Source organism: Bos mutus, chromosome 3 (assembly GCF_027580195.1).
Source record: "Bos mutus isolate GX-2022 chromosome 3, NWIPB_WYAK_1.1, whole genome shotgun sequence".
NCBI lineage: Eukaryota > Metazoa > Chordata > Mammalia > Artiodactyla > Bovidae > Bos > Bos mutus.
Genome location: NC_091619.1, coordinates 32,466,640 through 32,480,008, shown reverse-complemented (window position 1 = coordinate 32,480,008; position 13,369 = coordinate 32,466,640). Strand labels below are relative to the sequence as shown.

The window sequence follows — 13,369 nt, the reverse complement described above, 5'->3', positions numbered from 1 at the left end:
TACTATATAGCTGATTGTGTTAGTTGGGTGCTTAGGCTAACTTTATTGGACTTACTAAAGACTCTTGGAAGGGAACTCATTCATGTGTAGGGGACTTCCATTCTTACCCCCCAGCCACTAGTACTACAGGCTTCAACCTAGTGACCCAGAGCTCTGGATCTGGGATTCAGATTGTTCACTGCTTTTTCTATTATCCATGAATTAACGGACAGCAGTGTCTTGTTTGTTTTTCTAACTTACCTTCCCTAAGGGTAGGAGAGCACACTCACAGCTTCATAGAAAGACTGTAAATGATATGTTCAAGAAAGATAGCCAGTTAGGAAGTCATTTAGTGGGTGGTGTATGACTGAAAGAGAAATGCCAGTGTTCCATTTTTGGTTAATAATATACCACTGGTCAAGGCCTCAACCTCTCCAGGCCTGTTTCTCTCAAGTTCCTGACTTGGCCTCAGATTACGTTTGTAAATGACCAAGGCAATTCATTTGGAAATGTTAAGGAAATGTAGAAACAAGCCTTCTGAGTACTGATATCTTTTTCCCCATCCTTTATGTCCTTTCCTCATGAGTTCAACTGGAATTTTGTTTTTGTGGCCCCTAGCCAATAAGTTTGACACTGATAAAACTGAGGAGAAATTCCAAGAGTAGTCCTCAGACATCTTTTAGATTTATCCCTCAAGTTTCTGGTCAGCTTAATATGGCCTTTCTATTACAAAGGCCATAGTTAAGCTTCATTATGCTTAGTTAAGTTCATTATGCTTTCTCTTCTGAAGTTCTTTTGAAATTAATATATAGTAACTATTTATACATATCTACATAAATATTCCCTATGTACCTAAATAGGTTGTTGTTGTTTTTCAGTCACTAAGTCCTGTCTGACTCTTGTGACGCCATGGACTACAGCTACAGCCCACTAAGCTCCTCTGTCTATGGGATTTCCCAGGCAAGAATACTGCAGTGGTTTGCCATTTCCTTCTCCAGGGGATCTTCCAGACCCAGGGATCAAACTGCATTGCAGGCGGGTTCTTTACCACTGAGCCACCAGGGAAGCTCACTTCAGGCATAATAATATGTCCTGAACACCCAGGGATGCAGGGTGCTTTGCAGCCCTTATTACTATCAGATATTATGGTGAGTGTCAAAAAATTATTTGAATGTAGAATTCTCAGGGTAAATGTGCTTGTGCCCTATATATCATAAGTGAAAGGAAGCTGCAGGTAGCTCTGATTGTGGATAAGAAGGGAAATCTTGTTTTCTCCCAAGAAAGTGGACCATTAGGGCATAAAAATCCAGCACCTACTGTATTTATTACCCATAATCAATCCCGTTCAATAAATGTTTCATTGAAAGTTGAACTGGATATCCTCTGAAAAAAAATAATAAGGAAGCCATAGAAGACAGAAAGGAAAGGAATAAAGTAAACATGAGAGAATGAACTGGACTCAAAAAATAAGAAAGATATAAAAACATCTTGGAGAGCTAGGCACATGGGTCCTGGAGCAAAATAAAGTGTGGCAGAATAATAGCCAGAGTGTAACACTATGCAAAGAAACCAGTAAGAACTGGTCCCTAAATGGAATTCTTTATGTGCCTGTAGTTTTCTAACTTAGAAGTGACTGCACAAGGCTGCTAATGTGCTGCATTGCTGTAACGTCTGGGACTCCTCTGATGGGCAGCTTTGACTGGAGGACCCATTAGCCTAACTTAGAGTTTCTTCAATTTGTGCTGCAGTCTAAGACCTGCCTACTCAATCATTTCTTTTTTCTCTGCATAGATGTCAGGTATGTGACTTGATAGTCACAGTTTGCAGACTCTCACACCTGCCCTTCTCCTTTCCCTTTTATCTTTGACAGATAGCTCCCCTAATAAATATCTTGCATGTTGTTATGGGTTGAATTGTGATTTCCCCAAGATCCATACGTTGAAGGATCCATATGTTGAAACTCTAAACCCACAGTACCTCAGAATGTGACTGTATTTGGAGATGAGTCTTTGAAAGACACAATTAAGTTAAAATGAACCTGTTAAGGTGAACCCTAACCCAGTTTGGCTGATTTCTTAAAAGCAGAGGAAATTTGGACACGTAAGGAGACACTCGGGGTATGTGTACAGAGGAAGGGCCATGCTGCAAAAGTGGCCATCTGCAAGCCAAGGATGGAGGCCCCAAAAGAAACCAAACCTGTTGACATCTTGATCTTGGACCTCTAGCCTCCAAAAGAGTGAGAAATAAATTTCTATTGTTTAAGCCACCCAGCCCTAGCTAATGTACATGTCAAATCACACTTTGGCAACTGCCTCTTAGAGGGCCCAAACTAGCACAGGTGGTACCAGGAGAGGTCCAAGAAAACATAGAAAGTTGAGAAAGTGTGATGGCACACTCACTACCTTGTAAACCAAGATGATGCTTTCCCGAGTAGTGTAGGGGCATGGGTAGTTACTAACACAGTTGGTGATCTAGCTGCTAAAGGTTTAATCATTAGTAACCTGGCTACCCTGGTAACTCAGATGGTAAAGAATCTGCCTGCAATGCGGGAGACCAGGATTCGATCCCTGGGTTGGAAAGATCCTGAGACGGAGGACATGGCAACCCACTCCAGTATTCTTGTCTGGAGAATCCCCATGGACAGAGGAGCTTGGTGAGCTACAGTCCATGGGGTCGCAAAGAGTTGGACACGACTGAGCGACTAAGAACAACCTGGGAAAACATCCCAGTGGAGGAGAAAGCCCTTGCAGGCACAATTTCAGGCATGTGAAATACATGGTGGTTGGGGGCGAAACATACCTGTAAGGGCAGTGGGGTTTACTGGTTACTGCCAAGTTGTAGTGACACTCTGGAAAGGAATAAGGAGAAAGCAAGGGTTCTCCCTTGGTTAATGGTTAAGTATGAGAGACAGTGGGCCTCTTTAGTAGCTTTCAAAGAGGCTTTTATCTCCTATAGTGGAAGAGCTGACAGTTAAGCCACTGACTCAGGACTTCAGAGAGGCAACAGGTCAGGGCCCTGGTTGAGAAAACCTGAAACAAGAGACAGTGCATCTGAATGGACATCTGTAAGGATGTTAGTTCTGCAAGCCCCACATGAACTCTCAAAATTTGCAGAGGTGGTTTACCTCTTCTTCTTACTCCCTTCATGCTGAAAGACACTGCAGAGCCACTGCCCCACAAGGCAACATAGAAGTTGTCCCTACCTCTTCTACTGGCTGCCAGGGCAGTAACTAGAGTTAAATCCTAGCGAAGCCCAGCTGAGAACATACTTGGCCTGATACAGAAGGAAAGAGATTATATACAAAGAGCTGTAAGAACTAGCTAGCATATACAGACAGAAGCCAGGAGAGTATCTTGCAGTTGAATTTTGAGGTTGCTTGATCAAAGGGGCTGGAATATAAGACTGTATAATCAGGAATTCATTGAATTAGGAGCACTTTCTGGAGGTACAGGATTTAACACTGTAGCAAAAACCCTTGGGGATGAAACAAACTGCAGGGGGGCTTTTAGGAACCTAGAGAAAGGGATGGCCAATGCTGAGTAAAGTAGAAATGTCTCAGTTACCCTGGCATGTGGTAGAAGAATGAATAAAAAGGAAGTGGGCATGCAGGAATAGGTGTGAGGCCAGAGGACCCATCAGAGGATTATGTTCCACAGGAAGGCCCAGGAAACACACCATTCACTGAGGCCGTCAGAAATCCTCTGGTGAGGGGCAAGAGCATCACCAAGAAGTCTGGGCTGACATAGGAACAGTCTGGGGTTGGAACAGAGCTGGGATTGATTAATAACTATGGAAATAATATCCCCCTTCCCCCAAGTAATACAGGCCAGATGGTGGCACTTAATCACCAGGAGGCCACAAATATTAAAAAGATGAGCCACTTCTGACAAGATTGGCAGCCAAGGGCCTTGACAGGGAATTATGAAGATGGATATAGAGCCTAGCATCTCTAGAGGTAAAGTTAACATCTACAACCAAAAATAGGCCAAGATGGAAAAATAGGAGACTGAAGATGGTCCCCCTCACCCCCAACCCTAGCCAAAAACTCATTATCCCTTGTTCAATGTCTGGATTTGGGCCACTTTTCAGATCCGAAATCCATTGACTAAGAGATGGCAGATCCTGCAGCACTTCAGCAAGTTATACATGTAATAATTCTCCAGTCCTTCTCCAAAGAGACCTGTGGCCATTTACTATAGTGACTGTACACAACGTGGAAGAGGGATAACCAGAAAATTGACTCAAAAAATGGATATCAGTACCCTGAGACCCAAGCATTGTCATGGCCCCCTGTTAGACTGGACACTTATGAGGGCCTTGTAGTAAATGGGGTCCTTGCTAAAGTCAGTAACAGCGGGTCCATGGTGTCTGTGGGCCCACCCAATGATCATTTCTTCAGTTCCTGTGTATGTAGTTGGAATTGATCTATTTGACAGTTAGGTGCAAAAGCAATTACAGTTTTGAACCCTGAGTCTTAAATCTTTGTAACTAGGCTCAAACATCTTTATTAATCAAAATAGGAACCATTACAGTCAACACATTTTTGCAAACAAGAAATAAATTTATTTATCCCTGTCATGTAAAAATCCGTGCTTCAGGATTAGGTAAACCCTTGGAAAGCATTTTCTGCATCCTGCTGCTTGTGGGAGCATTTTCCCTGCAAAAAGTTGTCAGGATGCTTGAAGAAGTGGTAGTCGGTTGGCAAGAGGTCAGGTGAATATGGTGGATGAGGCAAAACTTTGTAGCCCAATTCATCCAACTTTTGAAGCATTGGTTATGCAATGTGTGGTCAGCATTGTCATGGACCCTTTCTGTTCACCAGTGCTGGCTGCAGTTTCCAGTGCATCTCACCAGTTGGCTGAGCATGCTTCCCAGGTGTAATGGTTTTGCTGGGATTCAGAAAGCTGTAGTGGGTCAGACCAGCAGCAGACCATCAAACAATGACCATGACCCTTTTTTTTTGGTACAAGTTTGGCTTTGGAAAGTGCTTTGGAGCTTCTTGGTCCAACCACTAAGCTGATCATCACCAGTTGTCATATAAGATCCACTTTTCATTGCATGTTACAATCTGAGAAATGGTTCATTGTTGTTGTACAGAATAAGAGAAGATGACACTTCAAAATGACAGTTCTTTTTGATTTGTGATCGGCTCATAAAGCACCCACTTACTGAACTTTTTCACTTTTCCAGTCTGCTTCAAATGCCTAATGACCGTAGAATGGTCAGTGTTGAGTTCTTGGGCAACTTCCCATGTAGTTGTAAGAGGATCAGCTTTGATGATTCAGTTGGTCATTGTTAACTTTAGATGGCAGGCCACCACACTCCTCATATTCAAGTCTCCTGTCTGCTTTGCAAAACTTTTTCAACCACCACTGCACTGTATATTAGCAGTTCCTGGGAGAAATGTGTTGTTGACCTTGCAAATTGTGCTGCTTTATGACCCATTTTGAACTTGCATAAGAAAATCGCTTGAATTTGCTTTTTTTGTCTAACATGATTTCCATAGTTTAAAATATATATAAAATACATAGCAAGTAATAATTCATTAGCAAAAAACATATAGCAAGAAATGTGCATTAAAATGATGAATAACATAACCACATTTAAGAATATATTCCAGTATCAAATGGCAGATGTCAACAGTCCAAAACCACAATTACTTTGGCACCAACCTTGTAATTTGTTGCTGCTGTTGTTGTTTAGTCTCTAAGTCATGTCCAACTTCTTCATGAACCCATGGACTGTAGTCTGCCAGGCTCCTCTGTCCATGGAATTCTCCAAGAATACTGGAGTGGGTTATCATTTCCTCCTCCAGGGGATCTTCCTGACCCAGGGATCAAACCTGCATCTCTTGTGTCTCCTGCATGGGCAGGCAGATTCTTTACCACTAGCACCACCTGGGAAGCCCAGTCCCTGTCATGTCTCCATTTAATTAGCCAGTCTGGCCCCTGCAGAAACTAACTGGATGGATCCTGAAGAATGACTGTAGACTATTGCAGGCTTTAGCAAGTAACAGCTCTAATCACACCTGCTGTGCTGGGCATACTATTGTTGCTAGAGTTCTTGCCTGGAGAATCCCAGGGACGGGGGAGCCTGGTGGGCTGCCATCTATGGGGTCGCACAGAGTCGGACGTGACTGAAGCAACTTAGCAAGAGCAGATTAATAAGGCATCAAGGTATGGTGTATGGCCGGTGATTTGTTGAATGAATTATTTTCCATTCTAATTAGAGAAGATATCAGAAAAGGTTCACATACATGTGGGATAAATAATATTTACGTACAGTTTTGCCTCAAGGATAAGTTAACTCTATCCTCTGTCATAGTCAAAAGACATCTGGACCACCTGGACAATTCATAGAATATCACATTGACCCATTACATAGATGATATTATGCTGGGCAGACAAGTGCAAGCAAGAGGTGGCTAGTATGCTGGAGGCATTGGTAAGACCCATGCTCCAGAAAGTAGAAAAATGCTGCAAAGATTCAAGGATTTGTCACTTCAGTGAAGTTTTTAAGGGTCCATCCTTACACGTAAAAAAGTTGCATCTTGCATCCCCTGCCACAAAGAATGCACGGGGCTTGGTATCTCTGTTCATCTTCTGGGGCATATTCCGTATCTAGGAATACTTCTCCAGCTTATATACTAGGTAACAGAAGATTTCCAGCTTTGAGACCCAGAACAGAAGGGCTCTTCAGATGGTCCGGTCTCCTATACAAGTATCTCTGTTACTATTCCAGTAGACTCTTGTATTAGAGGGGTCAAGAGTGGGAAAAGATGCAGTTTGGAGCTTGTGGTGGTTAATTTTGTTTCAACTTGACTGGGCCATTGAGTACCCAAATAATTTGGTCAAACATCTGGGTGTGTCTGGGGTGGGGTAGGGGTTTGTTTCTGGATGAGATTAACATAGGATTGGTAGAATGAGTAAAGCAGATTGCCCTGTCTAATGTGGGTGGGCCACAGCCTATCAATTTAAGACCTGAATAGAACCCCAAAAAACTGAGTAAAAGGGAATTACAACTGCCTGACTGTATAGCTAGGACACTGGTCTTTTCTAGCCTTCAGACTTGGACAGAAACCTTGTCTCTTCTTGGATCTTGAGCTTGCCAACTTTCAGACTGGAACTTACACCATAGGTGTTCTGGTTCTCAAGCCTTTGAACTCAGACTGGACATGCACGTTGGCTCTCTTAGGTCATCAGCTTGCTGATTGCAAATCTTGGGACTTCTCAGCCTCTGTAATCACGTGAGCCAGTTCCTTATAATAAATTTACATCTCTATCTAACTCCTGTTTCTCTGGAGGAGCCTGACTAATACAGATATGAGCAGTGGAGTACAGCTGTAATAAGTAACTAAAATGCAGAAGCAGTTTTGGAACTGGATAAGGGGTAAAGGCTGGAATGATTTTAAGTTACATGCTAGAAATATGGACATTAAGGGAAAATCTAGTGAGATCTCAGATGGAAATGAGGAACATGTTACTGGAACCTGAAGGAAAGGTGATTCCTGTTATAAAATGGTAAAGAACTTGGCTGAATTGTGTCCTAGTGTTTTGTGGAAGGTAGAATTTGAGTGATAAAATTGAATATTCAGCTGAGGAGATTTCTAAGCCAAGTACTGAAGGAAGGGCTTGGTCTCACCTTATTACTTAGAGTAAAACATGAAAGGAGAGAGGTTAAATAAAAAGCAAAGAGAAACTAGAACTTGATTACTTAGAAGACTCTCAGCCTACCCATGTTGCAAAAAATGAGAAAACGTGTTTGAATGAAAAACCCAACAGCGTTACTAGATTATTACTTGAAAAGGAGTATATGGGATTACATGAGCAGAAACACTGCCAACTTGAACTGAAGAGGACAGAGATGGGAAAAAATAAAGGACGGCTGTTGGATTTATTGAATTGGACAGGACAGAATAAGAGATGGTCGTCAGGGCCACTGCCTCAGTTTTGACAGGCAGGTGGCTTCTGCCAGAAGCCTTAGGAGTGGGACTAGATAGCAAAGCCTTGGGAGTGATGCTGCCACCCCGTAGGACCTGGACAGCAGAGCACTGAGCCAGAGAATTACTCTCAAACCTTAAGATCTAATGGAATTTTTCTCACTAAATTCTGAACTTTCTTAGGACCCATCACTCCTTCCTTCTTTCCTGTTTCTTTTAGAATGGGAATGCCTATCCTATATGCCTGCCCCCTCCCCCCACATTGTATTTTGGAAGCACGTAACTTGTCCGATTTTACAGATTCACAGCTGGAGAGGAGTTTTGCCGCAGGATGAATCATACCTTGAGTCTCACTATATCTGATTTAGATAATATTTAGAGGAGGCTTTTCGGTTGATGCTAGAATGAGTTAAGACTTTGGGGGCTGTTGGGATGGAGTGAATGTGTTTTGCATGCAAGAATGACATGAATTTTAGGGGGCCAGGGGTGGAATATTATGGACTGAATTTGTCCCCATCCCCATTCATATGTTGAAGCCTTAACTCCCAACGTGATGGTGAAGAAGAGACACCAGATAGCTCTCCCTGGCTGCCCCCACCCCCCATGAGGGCAGAGTGAGAATGAGAAGGTGACTGTCTCCAAAGCAGGAAGAGGGATCACATCAGAACCTGAACATGCTGGCACCATGATCTCAGACTTCCAGCCTCCAAAACTGTCAAAAAACAAATTTCTGCTGTTTAAACCACCCAGTCTGTGGTATTCCATTATAACAGCCCAAACTGAATTAAGACAGAACTTAGGTAAGCTCAGTGGAAAAATCAAAGTGTAGTCCCTGGGACTTGAGTGGGGCCATTCTATCTGTAGCAGAAAATTACCTAAGTTTTAAGAAACAACTCCTAGTGTGATACTGCACCTTGGTAGAAACCAAACACTTAACCATGGGACTCCAAGTGACCCTGTGCCCAGAACTGCCCGTTATGGTCTGCGTTCTTTTGGTGTTCAGATGGACCCAGTAGCATTTATTATAAGATGGAAATAGTACATCTGAAATGGAGCTCAAGCACAATTGAGATACTTGTAAGCTGCAGGACCAAGTAATCCAGACTCCCATGTCACCCACCATAGCTGCACCAACAGCTGACCAGCTGAAGGAGGAGGAATAAAGGCTGAGTTTGGTTTAATGGATGAGTCAGCTTAGTATGTGGGTATAAACCAAAATTAGATAGTGGCTCCTTTGTAGCCACATACTTGATAGGCTTTGAAAAATAGAGAAGAGGAAAAATCTTCCTAATGGGTAGAGTTAAAGCATTGTCCCTGGTCATTTGGTTTGTATATTAGGAGAAGCAGACTGAGGTAAATATATAGAGATGCTTGGGCATATGTCAATGGCCTGGCTCGCTGGTAGGGGGCTGGGAAGTAAAAGGCCTGAAAGATCAAAGACAAGAAGGTCTAGGGTAGAGTCTTGTGGGTGGATATACAGGAGTGGGCATGAATTGTGAAGATTTTTGTAACACATTTTGCACTTGCCAGGGAAAAGGTACTAAACAATGAAGTAGAATAACTCATCCAATTGTCATTACCAATCTTAATCATTGGCTACCTTGGAACCAGTCTGATGGGAACTATTGTGGGTTATATTGTATCCTCCCCCCCATTTTTTTTTTTGAACCATCACACCATAATTTTATTTAGAAACACTGAGCAAGTTTTTACTCAAATGGGTGTGGAAACTCAGTGAATATTTGTCTTAATTATACCAAAAATAAAACACTTAAAAACAACCATTTGAACGTCAAGTTCTTTCTCCATACGGGTCTGCCACCGTGAGTACCTCCACCTGCCTGTGCCCCAGCCTGCAGTGCTGGAGAGGGGGCTGGGGCGGCCCACCTGATGTCCGCCGCTGAGTCCTGGAAGCACCGCCCTGGGCAGGGCCCACACATGATGGCCTCCCAGGAGGAGCAGACAGCACAGTCATCCACCTTAAGGATCCTTGTTCTAAGATGGCTCCACGATACTCAAGCAGCAGTCCTCAAACTCCACAAACAAGGGTTCCTGCATGCAGGCCTGCATAAGCTTGGCCTTGTCGTCCGCCCGATTGAGGTCAACCATCAACTGTCTGAGGTGCGGCTTGAGCAGTAAGCTCCTCAGCGCTGCAGACTCCCCTAAACTCTTTAAATTCTGCAAAGACACTCTATCCTCTTCCTCATCACTATTGAGAAAATCAGGTACAGAGTCATCATCATCATCTTCATTTTCCACACTTTTTAGTTTTTGCAGTAAGAGCTGATCTTATTTTTTTCTCAACAAGATCAGTTGCGGGCTTGCACTGCTCTTTGTGCTTCCAGAAGCAGGGCAAGGAGCAGTAGGGCACAAAGCAGGCGGGGCAGCCATATTTGGGCTTCTCCAAATAACGCAGACGGTGGTACCACAGCTGAGCGACGCCATGGTTTCTTCTGGGACACGCTCCAAGCCTGCCTCCTCCCTCCAATTTATACGTTAAAGTTCTAATCCGCCATACCTCAAAATGTGACATCTGGAAATAGGGTTCTTACAGATGTAATTAGTTAAAATGACATCATAACTGCAGTAGGATGGGCCCTAATTCAATGTGACTAGTATCCTTATAAGGAGAAGGCAATGGCACCCCACTCCAGTACTCTTGCCTGGAAAATCCCATGGATGGAGGAGCCTGGTGGGCTGCAGTCCCTGGGGTCGCTAAGAGTCGGACACGACTGAGCGACTTCATTTTCACTTTTCACCTTCATGCGTTGGAGAAGGAAATGGCAACCCACTTCAGTGTTCTTGCCTGGAGAATCCCAGGGACGGGGGAGCCTTGTGGGCTGCCATCTATGGGGTTGCACAGAGTCGGACACGACTGAAGTGACTTAGCAGCAGCAGCAGCAGTATCCTTATAAGCAGAAAGCCATATGAAGACAGACACACAGAGGAAATGCCACGTGAAGATAAAAACAGAGATGAGGGTGATGCAGTAGAAACCAAGGAATGCCAAAGATTGCCAGCAAACCACTAGAAGCTAGAGAAGAGAACATGGAACAGGTTTTCCCTCACAACCCTTAGAAGGACTCAAGCCTTCTGACACCTTGATCTCAGACTTCTAGCCTCCAGAATGTGAGACAATATATTTCTATTGTTTAGGACTTCCCTGGTGTTACAGTGGGTAAGAATCCACATGTCAACCCCTGATCCAGGAAGATTCCACGTGCCCTGGAGCAACTAAGCGCGTGCACCACAACTGCTGAAGACCCAGTGCAGCCAAAAATAAATGAATAAATAATTTTAAAAATTGTTTAAAAATACATTTCTGTTGTTTAAATCACTTTGGTAACACAGCCCTAAGAAGCTAATGCAGGCACACAAATGGTGTGCCCACGTAGAGACAGAAGCTAGCTCCTGAAGTGGGTTGCCATTTCCTTCTCCAGGGGATCTTCCCGACCCAGGTATTGAACCTGGGTCACCCACATTGCAGGCAGACTCTTTACCAAGTGAGCCACCATGGAAGACAGAAGCTAGCTGTGGGCCCATGAAGCTTGGACTTCCAAGTTTTTAAGGCCAGTCTAGCTGTTGATGCCTAAATGGCCAACATATCAGCAATAGAGACCAATGCTGAGCCCCTAGTTTGAATCTGTTACTCAGGGAGACAGTTGGCTACTTGGTGACAAGTTGACTACATTCGGTTCCTTCCATTCTGGAGGGGCCAGTAGTTCATTTTCATGATAACTGTATTGGGGTTTGTGGAATGTCCAATCCACAGGCACAGAATCCTGCATAACGTAGCATCCAAACAGGGCAACTGTTTCATGGTTAAAAAAAAAAAAAAAAAAAGTGCGAGAGTGGACCTATGACCTCATCAGTACCACACCAATCAGAACAAACTGACCTGATAAAGAGTCAGAATGACATTTCTAAAGGTTCAAGTGAAATGCCAGTGGCAACTCTGAAAAACTAAGATGCTATCATCCAGGATATGTTATACACATTAAATCCTGGCCTTTATGAACCTGGTAGGAAAAATACATGGGTCCACTAACCAAAGAGTGGATGCAGAAATAGCTATGCTTACCTTTACTACCAGTGCCCCACTAGAGGATTTTTTTGTTTCCAATACCTACAAATCTGGAATATGTAGGGTTGGAGGTACTGGTCCCCAAAGGGATTACACTCCTGTCAAGGGTCATAACAAAGGTTCTGTTGAACTATGAGCTATGATTGCACCAGGGCACTTTGAATTCATTATTCAAGGGACCAGTAGATGAAAAGAGAAGTCACCATCATGACAGGGAAAACTGACCCTGATCAGTAGAAGGTATCACTGCTTTTTACAGATTCCATGTGATCCGCTTGGGCATATCCTGATGCTCCCTTGCCTCACTGTAACTGTGAACACATGCAGCAACTCTGGCCTCAGAAGGATGTGGTTTCTAGGAGCTTAGTCTCCACAGAAATAGAAGTTTGAACCACACCACCACATAAGCCACCAAGACCTGCTAAGTTGGTAACTGAAGGTGAGAAGAATTTAGAGTAGGTAGTGGAAAAGGGAGAGAATGAGTTATCAATCGTGGCCTCCAGACCAGTTTCTGTAGTTCATTCCACTAACCCTCTTCCAAGTTTCTCTTCAGAAAGAGAGGTCCATGGAAGAGCTTTCCCCCAAACCAGCAAGAAGTAGATCTGTGGGGAAAGGAGTGGATTGTGGTGTTTCTGAAAATGGGCCACTGGATTTCCTGCTGTGGTACACAGTTAATTGATGACCTCAGATATTGATGTAGATCCGCCAGTGTGTTCACAACTGAGGCCACACTTCCCACAACCTACTCCTAGCTAATGACTGAGCATGGTGGAGTAATAATGCAAGCCCACTCCTTCCAGACTTGAGACTTCTCCAGTGGGCCACTTTAGCTAGAGAACTACTGACAGAATTCAGAGCGTGGATGGAAATTTAGAAAAAGGCAATTTATGCAAAGACGGTTTAAAAAGGAAATAAAGATAAAATCAGAAATAGCAAAAAAACGAGAGAAAATCAACAAGGCAAAACTTACTAATCTTCAAAAAGACTAAAAAAGTTAATCAACTCTAGAAAGACTAATCAAAGAAGAATTTAAGAGAATACATTACCAATATCAACAATAAAAAGGGGGCATTACCACAGATCCTATAGACATTAAAAATGTAAGAGAATACAACTTTATACCAATAAATTTGGCAATTCATATGAAGTGGAAATTTTTATTGAAAAATAAAACTTATAAAACTGAAACAATAATGAAGAGAAAATTCTATATTTTCTATTTTAAGGGAATTGAATTCATAATTCAAAACCTTTCTACAAAAAAATATGCCAGATGGCTTCTCTGGTGAATTCTTTCCAACATGTCTATTTCTTTCAGAAAGGCATAAAAGGCATATTCACACTTTCTTATGCTTATATATCACACA

General features: G+C 43.0%; 1 pseudogene; it reads right to left on the bottom strand.

The window, feature by feature from the left end:
• Positions 1-9,898: 9,898 nt before the first annotated feature.
• Positions 9,899-10,363, bottom strand: LOC102271129 (zinc finger HIT domain-containing protein 3 pseudogene; annotated as a pseudogene).
• Positions 10,364-13,369: the final 3,006 nt, after the last annotated feature.